The sequence below is a fragment of the Gymnoscopelus braueri genome, assembly GCF_963280865.1.
Source record: "Gymnoscopelus braueri genome assembly, chromosome: 14".
Taxonomy (NCBI): Eukaryota; Metazoa; Chordata; class Actinopteri; order Myctophiformes; family Myctophidae; genus Gymnoscopelus; species Gymnoscopelus braueri.
This window is the reverse complement of record NC_137619.1, coordinates 9,127,175-9,137,662: the sequence shown is the minus strand read 5'-3', so window position 1 is coordinate 9,137,662 and position 10,488 is coordinate 9,127,175. Positions and strand designations below refer to the sequence as shown.

General features: G+C 39.1%; 1 long non-coding RNA gene across 2 annotated transcripts; it reads right to left on the bottom strand.

Moving 5' to 3' along the window:
- Positions 1-2,875: 2,875 nt before the first annotated feature.
- LOC308099828 lies at positions 2,876-9,766 on the bottom strand. 2 transcript variants are annotated; one of them, XR_013934391.1, is made up of 3 exons: positions 9,476-9,766; positions 8,272-8,364; positions 2,876-5,661 (listed from the first exon to the last, which is right to left on the bottom strand). It is a non-coding gene; the product is annotated as an uncharacterized lncRNA (long non-coding RNA). The 2 variants fall into 2 exon arrangements; XR_013934392.1 differs by lacking the exon at positions 2,876-5,661 and adding an exon at positions 7,745-7,989 and having other exon boundaries at positions 8,021-8,364.
- Between the last annotated feature and the right edge of the window lie 722 nt (positions 9,767-10,488).

Genomic DNA, 10,488 nt, shown 5'->3' with positions numbered 1-10,488 from the left:
AAATAATAATTTAAATGATTGTGTGAGGTACACATTTGTTTTTGTTTACATCTGTAGGCTGATAGATGCCATAATCCATGTTCTTCCATTTTCATTAACCAGCTCAGTGGACTTGTGGTTAGAGTGTCTGCCCTGAGACGGGTAGATTGGGGTTCGATCCCCGGCCGGGTCATATCGTAGACTGAAAAATTTGACCATGCTTGACACTCAGTTGGTTTTGGGGGAAAGTCACAATGACATACTAGCATCATGTCCAGGGGATTAACTTAGTTCAGTCAGACAACTCTTAGATTGGATTAGAATATATATTTATTAGCAATATATATTTAGCAAGCTTGAGCATGGTATAGAAACAAGAGGAAGCATAGTTTGGCGTCAGGCCTCTGAATCCATTCATTCCCTGTAAGGATAACATTTTAATGAATGTTACATGCCAATTAGCATTTACAGGGAATGAATTAAACCCCCAAGGGGATCTAGAAACAGAGCCTACAGGTGGATGCCGGGGAGGCGGTGGGATGAGACTATTCATGGTCAGCAGCATACGTAGCAAGCAAGGGCAGCAGATCCGGCAGGATCTCGGCAGCAGAGCAGCAGCAGCAGCAGCGTCGCACGTCAGAGCAGCAAAAGAGCGCAACCAGACTGAACAGGTAGGCAGAGTATTACTTATAACTCACCGACCAGGAGAAGAGTGCATGTGACTTAGTCACCTGATCGGTTAGCCCAATCCCTTGAGTTGCCTGGCCTGAACTAGCTCCGTAAACTGCGCCTCATTACTGTACATCATGTCTGGAGCCCCTCATGCTATAGAAACAGGAGAAAGCCTCCCTCACTAGTCCTGCTAGTGACTGTCACACTTATGTTGTTAAAGATCATTAAACTTAAGTGCCTTCCTGACTACAAAAATATTATTATTATTGTCTCCGCCAGGCCGAAAGGCATTGTAGAGACTATGTTTTGCACCCTGTCCGTCCGTCTGTCGCCCCCTCCGTCTGTGAACAGCTAATCTCCAGCACTGTTGACTTGATCACAGTGAAACTGTGCACACACTCTCCCTGGATGCCAGAGCAGAACCTCTGCCCCAACTTTTTCACATGGGCCTGTTATAGCGCCACCAGGAGGCCGCTTTTTGCAAAACACATTTTTTGACAGTACTCCTACAGATTTTGTCCAAACATCACGTAAATTGGTACACAGTATTCATATTCCATCCTGATTGGCTAAGAATGGCTTCCAAAGTTTGCAGGAATGCTCCGTTTTGAACAAAATGCCTGAAATCATGAACACAGTATGCAATTTCCATGAAATTTTGGAACTTGGAATTTTTCAAATCAGCCTCATGGTGGCGCTATAACAGGCCAATTCGTGTTTTTACCTATAACTACACCAGCCTGTGTAAAACGTTGTATGTGCACTCCCTAGAGGCAAAGGAAAAACCTTTACCCTGCATTTTTCACATCTGCCTGCAAAACACATTTTTGGATATTACTCCTTCAGATTTTATCCAAATGTACACACATTGTAAACATGATCTCTATAGTCATGTGATCAAGACACATCTGTTAGATTTTTCATATTCCATCCTGATTGGCTAAGATTGAGATCTAAAGTTTGCAGGAGTGGCCTGTTTTTAACAAAATGCTGCAAATCATGAACGCAGCGTCCGATTGCGGTGAAACTTTGCACGCACATACGCGATTCACGATTTTTCACATTCCAGCCTGATTCCGAATATGTGTGTATGGCTGCAAATATATTTAAAAAAAAAAAATATATATATATATATATATATACACACACACACACACACACACACACAAATACATACATACATACATACATACATACATACATACATACATACATACATACATACATACATACATACATACATACATATAATGCTCATCTGCATGTATTTAGTCTTATATGACATCCTGGTGAATATGAAGAAAGCTTGTTGTCCAGTCATTATCAGTTTTATTATTATCAGTTTTTTTTTTTAATGCTAGTTGTTTTATGGCATGTGCGTTAATATATGGATTGATGTATGTGATGATGAAAGACAAAGACAAAGCATTAAATGGCTTTTACTGCCGGACAAACTTCTTGTTTTTTATTCTCAAGGAAAGATGCCTGAACTAAGTCTTGCCTTTAAACGTTTTCAAACATTTTGTGTCCAAAGCAGATCAAAAGGTCAAAAGGTCAAGTCAAAATCTCACTGTATTCATATCTGTGCAACATGTTATTACTCTTCAATCTGTAAATGTTTATTTTTTATTCAATAATGCCAAATAAAAAGTTTTACAACTTAAGCCCTATTTCATATACATCCTATAGTAAAATTGGATAATAGATGGGCGGTGGTGGGTGGACCTCCGCCATGATTCAGACATAAGCATATATAGAGTTCACTATGACTCAGACATGACTATAGAGTTCACTATGACTCAGACATAACCATATAGAGTGCACTATGACTCAGACATAACCATATAGAGTTCACTATGACTCAGACATGACCATATATAGAGTTCACTATGACTCAGACATAACCATATAGAGTGCACTATGACTCAGACATGACCATATATAGAGTGCACTATGACTCAGACATAACCATATAGAGTGCACTATGACTCAGACATGACCATATATAGAGTGCACTATGACTCAGACATAACCATATAGAGTGCACTATGACTCAGACATAACCATATAGAGTTCACTATGACTCAGACATAACCATATAGAGTGCACTATGACTCAGACATAACCATATAGAGTTCACTATGACTCAGACATAACCATATAGAGTTCACTATGACTCAGACATAACCATATAGAGTTCACTATGACTCAGACATGACCATATATAGAGTTCACTATGACTCAGACATAACCATATAGAGTTCACTATGACTCAGACATGACCATATATAGAGTTCACTATGACTCAGACATAACCATATATGAGTATAGTGTTACTTAAAGGAGAACTTCACCGATTTTCAACCTCATCTTCCAACTGTATAATTGGTTAGCACCGTGAAATAGAAGCCATTGTTCCTTCATTCATTTAACCCATTCAATCCGGGAACGCATGTCGCAACGCAATCCGGGAACATGTCATTTTTTTTACTCATTATTTTATACTTTGGCTATACAAAAATAGCAGATATACAAGCTCATATCGTGGCACTGAGTGCAGCGCTATGAGCTTGTAGATCCACTATTTTTGAAAAATCATGAACATTTGTGCAAAACATTGAATATATATTTTTTAAAGCGAACATTTTAGTTCCACCTTTTCCAAATTTTGAAAGGATATAGGTTTTATGTTGATGCGTCAACGGCCACACTCCAAGAGGGAGCTCAAAATCAGCATATTTATTATTCAATACAGCAATACACAGGAACAACACTGTGTGATATGTGAACCAATAATGCAAGATAGGTAAAATCAAATACTCAACGTATCAGAGAGATTTTGTTTCGTAAAGGCTCAAGAGCGATTAGTCCACACAGGGAAAGGATCGGGAGGCGCCTCGTATGCACGAACAACAGAGTCAGTAAAACCGAAGTCTGTAGGGTCGCGGAGAATTCTAATGTAACAGGATGTGTAATGCTACTATATACTACAGGAAACCAGTGAGGGGCCATCCCCAAAAGGGGGTTTGTATTGGATAGTTTAGAAATGCACGTCAGTGTCATAAGGTGTGCTAAGTGGTTGCCGTGGTGTTCTCATGTCTGTTAGGGCACACGTGGAGCCAAGACAGCAAGGGTTAAGAGGTGCATGTCAACTTTCTAGCAAAAAACACCACTATGCATACGGTGCAGACAGGATGTGGACAGGTGGGAAAGTTCAGTTAAAGTTCAGACAGTTTGACATTTACTTTTCAGCCTATGCCTCGTATCCTGTTTTTAACCAATTTTAGGTAGTTTTAATCAATGTTATGTTCATAAGGGGAGTTGGAAATGTTCACTTTTCGTGGCACTTGAATATGCAGGTCCAGAAAATGTGAAGTGATGTTTAACCTTTAAAATTGATGCTGACAAAATATGTGCCATATTTTCCCATCAGTGTCATCAGAAAGGGTAGCCCCTTACGTAACAGAGTGGTCTTTGCTGTCGTGAGTTATTTTTGACAGGTTTATGATTGGAATTAGCGTTTCAACCCAAGATGGTCAGAGACGAATGGGTCGATATCACACAGAAATGAAATCATGCTTGAACTTGCAGCCAGTCCTTTGAATCTCACTGTGTCTATGACAAAACGTGCCTTGTCATGTTTCACCTGTTTCCCATTAGCCATCTCCTTCTCTTCATCGTTTAACACCTTCTCCTCTAAAAGTTTGTCTAGGAGTTTGTCGAGAACAGGACATGAAACGCTGTCAATGAAGCTGCTCCTCACAGAAAACAGTAAGTCTTTCGCTGTAGGAGTTGGTGTGCTCTGAACTTGGTGTTTTATTATATCAGGAGTTGAAAAGTTTACACAGCATTCCCATGCAGACTCAGAGATGTTATTGTTACTGTCTCTTAGAAGCAGACTGACATCCTTAAACTTTTCCTTTAAAGTCACATTAAATGTTGGCGTGTAATTGTGATAGGAGGATTCATCAACATCAAATGTTGTCTTCTTTGGTTCAATTGTGATGGAATCATGTGGAGGGGAAGTGGAGAGGGTATATTCTTCATTTGGGATTAATTTACAGTCATGCCTTTCAATGTAAATCTCGTCTCTAAATGTCTTCCTTCTTTCGTTTATCACGTCATCCCGCACAATGTTTGAAGGTAGCAGCAATACTTTCAGGATTGATATGGGCTCGCTATCATCAATCGGTGGTGTATAAAACATTAACACCAATGCACGTTTAGGATTTGGATTGTCAGGGTTGACATCAACGACAACACCATAGTCAGAACATCCAGTTACATTTATGATTACATGAGATTTTGTGACCACTTGGGGGACGATAAGCTCAGGCTTCTCATTCATCACATGGGCAACAGAGAAGGATTTGCCTCCACCTGGGGAGATGATCTCACAATGGGGAAGGTGTAACTGACAGAAAGAACCCCGAGGGCATTTTATGTTAAACAGTGGTCCTTCAGGCCTCTTGACAAGCTTGGCTACAAGCCTTTGGCTCCAAGGGACTGTCCTGTAAATGACATCTCCCTCTGCCTTCATCTTAAACACCAGGCCAGTCACGTTGCATTGGAACAGTCCTGCTTGGGTGCAGTGTAACCAGTAGTTTTCCTTGCTACCTTCAACAAAGATATCAGGTGTATAACATAATATATCATTTAAGCTGTGGGACCTCTCTGCTCTGAAACTTGCCCCTTTCTCATTACATGGAATTTGGCTCAGTGAATGAGGCTGGGAGATGGATTCGCCCAAAAGTGTAGTAGTGAGTGCAGTGTCATCAGCCTGTGACAGTGATGCTGTATCGGGATTGTCTGTGGTTGAAAAATGGCAATCTTTCCTATCTTCGGGAGTGTCTTCCATCTCCCTATGCTTCACTCTTCTTCTATGATTTCCAGTTTGTGCAGGATTTTTTTCGTCTCCTCTGGAGTCTCTTCTCTCACTATGATGTGAGACTTACTTTTTGCGTCACTTCTTTTAATTTGGTTCTTGAGATGACAAATAGTTCCCTAAAACTGAGAGAAGAAAATCAAATCGTGTATATTAAATAAACATAAATAAACAACACAAAACATTTGCAAACAAAGACTTAAGATCTCTGGCAGCTTAAACCAGAATTCTAACCAAGAGTTCTTAGTACTGTACTCATGTTCATAGCACTTGTTCAGTCTATGTCATCATTACTATTAGCAATAATCAATCTCCTCTATTTAAGGAACGTAAGCCTATAGTCTTCATGAACTGTGGCATTGAAATGTCTTGCAAATAGAGATCTTTCATCATGGTTTCTTATATTGCTTTTGTGTTCAGTGATTCTAATCTAGTTTTTAACTCAATTTGTTTTACCAACAATACAAAAACCACAAGGACTTTTTAACAAATAAACAACATACTTCTTCTTACACATAATCCTCCCCTGTAACTGTGTCTCTTTTTTTTTCATGTATGACGATGTATAAATAAGTAAGATAGTACATCCCTTAAATAGAGGATGGAAATAGAGATATTATTGCTACAAAGTGTACTGGATTCACATTTTTAATACAGTATTTCCAAAAGGTCTTTCTGGTGGGATTTGTGTATTTTGTAAATTGTATTTTGATTTTATGTCTTAACAGCCTGGTATTGAATCAACTGTTTTAATTATGTGATTTATAATAAGGGTAATAATAATAATAATAATAATAATAATAATAATAATAATAATAATAATAACAATAATAAGGGTAACAATAATAATAATAATAATAATAATAATAATTATTATTATTATTATTATTATTATTATTATTATTATTATAACAATACTTACTACTACTACTAATAATAATAATAATATAATGATTCAGCTATGGCCAACTCATTTGCATAATCAATGACTCCTGTACACTATATATACAGTAAGTAACTAGTCTAGTCAGTTTATAAGCTGACCAGGCCAACAGGCCGAACCGTGTCCGTAGGTTGCCCTTGTGACTGCTGGTATGGCATATCAAATTAAATACTTTAAAAAATACTTTGATCTTGTGAGTGTGTGTTTTCTTTTGTTGTTGACTATAGTGGGATTATATGTCACTATACGCAGTCATTGGGTGTGTTACATTCCACATTGTATTGTTGTCGTGTCTGGGCTTATCCTGTGGCTGTCTCAGTCATAAACACCTCATCTATTGCTAAGCAAATTGTTACCTAATACTTGGTCACTGCTGCACCAATTGTGCCCCTCCCTCCCATTTGCTGGTCCTGCCCCTCTGACTCCATCTCCACCAATCACATCCCTCTGCTGGCAGATAAAATGCCTTGGTCTGCTACCACGCACTCTCTCTCATAAATGTGTCACACATTTAGTTCATAGGGGACGTGGCATAATGTGGCATAACCTGCATGCATGCATTTACCTTGGTTCCATGACCAGAGGTGCTGACTGGACTGACTTTACTTTTATTACAATTGAAGCTGCTTTGCCAAACAAAACAAAAAAACTCTTAAATTGGCAGAACTTGATCACTTATGGGTCTAACAATCCAATGAGTACATCTCAGTGCAGCTACTTAGTCAAGCTATTTGGTCTGTCTCTTTAGTGTCCCTAAAGAAATCTACTGTTGGATGGCATGTAGACGATGTAGCTTTTAAAAGGCTATTAAAGGTTTGGTTTCATGCCAATGCTCTGTACTGTTCTCCTGAAATGTTAATACATGTACACTTAAACTGAACACGTACCTTTAGGGAAGTTAACTAATTATACAAACACCTAGTATATATATATAGGTGTTAGTATAAATATGAATAAATATGTCTATAAATGGGAGTCACAAATATCTGACCTCTGGCTGTTGGGCTTAGACCATAATAATAATACTAAACCAGAGTACTTAGTGCAGTAGGCCAACTCATTATCATAGTACTTGGAGGTCATGTCATCATTACTATTACAACAAAAGAAGAACCACACTCGCAAGATGAAAGTATAGTATTTAATATGCCGCAGCAGTCTCACAAGGGCAACCAGCTGACTCGTTTCGGCCTGTTGGCCCTCGTCAGTGTGGCCTAGGTAAATGACCCATAGTTTACAGGAGTCATTGATTATGAAAACCCATGTTTAAAACAGTTGATTAGATACCAGGCTGTTAGGACATACAATCAAAATGCAATTGACAAAATATACAAATCCCACCACAAACCACAACCAAAATATATTTTCTTTCATAACAAAGAGTTCAATACTAAATCCTCATTTAGACCTTTTGGAAATACTGTATTTAGAGTGTGATTCCATTACACTTCTCTTTGTAGCAATAACCAATCTCTATCTCCTCTATTTAAGGAATTTACTACTTCCATACCTTGGAATCTAAGCCTACAAACTTCATGAACTGTGACTTTGAAATGTCTAGCAACTAGAGATTTGTCATCATGGTTTCTTATATTGCTTTTGTATAACTCTCTTTGTTTACCAACATAACAAAAAACACAAGGACATTTCAACTAATAAACAACATATTTCTTCTTACACGTAATCTCCCCTTTACAATTATATATTTTTCATGTACTCATGTAAACGACACAGACAGACGCAGAATATTGTGGATTAATAGATCGATTTCTGGACAACCACTGATACTCACATCACTCCCTCTGGTCCTCTGGGATGTAAACGCCAAGTTTTAAGTTGATCGATTGGACGGTTCTCAAGAAATGCGGGAGAAAGTCAGACAGACCTACAGACAGACAGACAAATATGATTATGTGCATAGATAGGTAGACAAATATGATTATGTGCATAGATAGGTAGACAAATATTATTATGTGCATAGATAGATAGATAGATAGATAGATAGATAGATAGATAGATAGATAACAGTTGGTCATTGGGTGTGTTGCTTTCCACATTGTTGTGTCTGGGCTTGTCCTGTGTCTGTCTCTCCTGCTATGTCATTAATAATCACCTCATCTATGTCACTATGTAACACACCCAATGTCACTATGCATGATCAATGGATGTATTACATTCCATATTGTTGTGTCGTTGTGTCTGGGCTTGTCCTGTGTCTGTCTCAGTCTCCTGCCAAGCAACTTGTTACCTAATACCTGGTCACTGCTCCACCAATTGTGCCCCCCTCCCTCCCATTTGCTTTCCTCTGACTACCAATCACATCTTTGTGCTGGCAGATCTTTGTGCTGGCCTTGGTCGGCGACCACCCACTCTCTATCATCCGTGTTGTGCTTGTGTAACCCAGAGCAAACTTTGTAATGATTCTCCTACTTATTAGATACTGTGTATGCCCGGCCCTGGGCCAGGTAAGACAGATGCCTCTATAGATGGGTTTCCTGTTTGTAAACATGAGAGGATGATGCGCGGATTGCGCGCGCAGTGGAGGGTTGAGCAGTAGAGGGCGCTATTACCCGCAGCAGCTCTAGTCAAATGTACATTCATAAAATAAATGGTCTTCACCGGGTTTAATGAAAGTAGATTAAATGATGCAGTTTGTAATATCTTCTTTACTCAATAAAAATGATTTGTCGGAAGTTGGATCTGTTTGTATATAATAGCAGCATTATGCCTATTATGCCTAAAATAGCAGCATTATGCCTATCTAAATCCCGAAAATAACAACAGAGTGAATGGCGCTTCCGGTTCGTTCTACCACCCGCATGCGCAGATTGCGCACTCTGCTCTGTGATGACATCGCGCGGAAACCCATCTATAGTGCATCATGTAGGAGGGTTTTTGTTATACACACAGGGCAGTGGCAGACTTTAGTGACACACATTTAGCTCATAGGGGGTGTGGCATAATGTGGCATTGCCCACATAGATGCATGCATTTACCTTGGTTCCATGACGAGAGGTGCTGACTGGACCTGATTACTGCTGTAATGACAGATAGATAAACAGGTTAGTTTATTGACATCCAGGGGTGTGAACAGAGGACGGAATCACACCTTTAAGGGAGCCTTGCCAAGTGATAGGACAGGAGCCTATCTCTTGTTTCTGTAGCGCAAGGGGGCTTGATGTACAAGTATATCCCCTGGAGATGACACTAGTGTGTCGCAGGGACTTAATCCAACCCTTGATGCTAAATCAAACCACGTTCCGAGGCCGATCCCGTGTCCCGGGATTCCCCCCGGCTATGCCATTGCATTGCGTTCAAATATCATTTGTTTCATTGTCTATCGTTTATAGGTATTGGACTCCATGAGTTCTGAGTTTTTACCTTGTGTTTACTTTTGGCCACGTATAATGTTTATTTTAGGTTGGATACTAAACTGTAATTGTTGCTTTTCATGTTCGTTTTTTATATTTACAACACGGACGGTATTGCCGCTGGCTGAGCCAGCTCTGAGCTCAATCTCAACGCGAATTCACCGTGTGAAATTAAAGTCCTGATAATAAAAACAAATTCACCGATATCGCAGGGAATATTGCAACTGATTGGCATTAATCACGGAACAGTGGGATTCAACAACGAACAGAAAAGTTGCTCAACAAGTCGGGATTCATCTTAACAAAAACATAACTCAACAAACTCAACACGTCTCAAACCTTTGTTTTCAAAGGGAGAAATTAGCCTACTGCTGTCATCATGTTATCATGTTGTCATATTGATTTAGATTTAAGACACCCTTCATCACTCTCATTAGACTCCATTTTGGACTGTGGTCAGCCTGTTTGAGAATAGAATAGAAATATTTCCATTCTATTCTATTGGCAGCTTGGCAGTAATAGCCAAATAATGGAGACGTTGACAAGTTACTTACAAATGTTGCATTTCATACAGCACTGTAGTAGCCTAAATATACAGTTATGTCAGATACTGTAAATCAATTGATTCAGCGATCCTT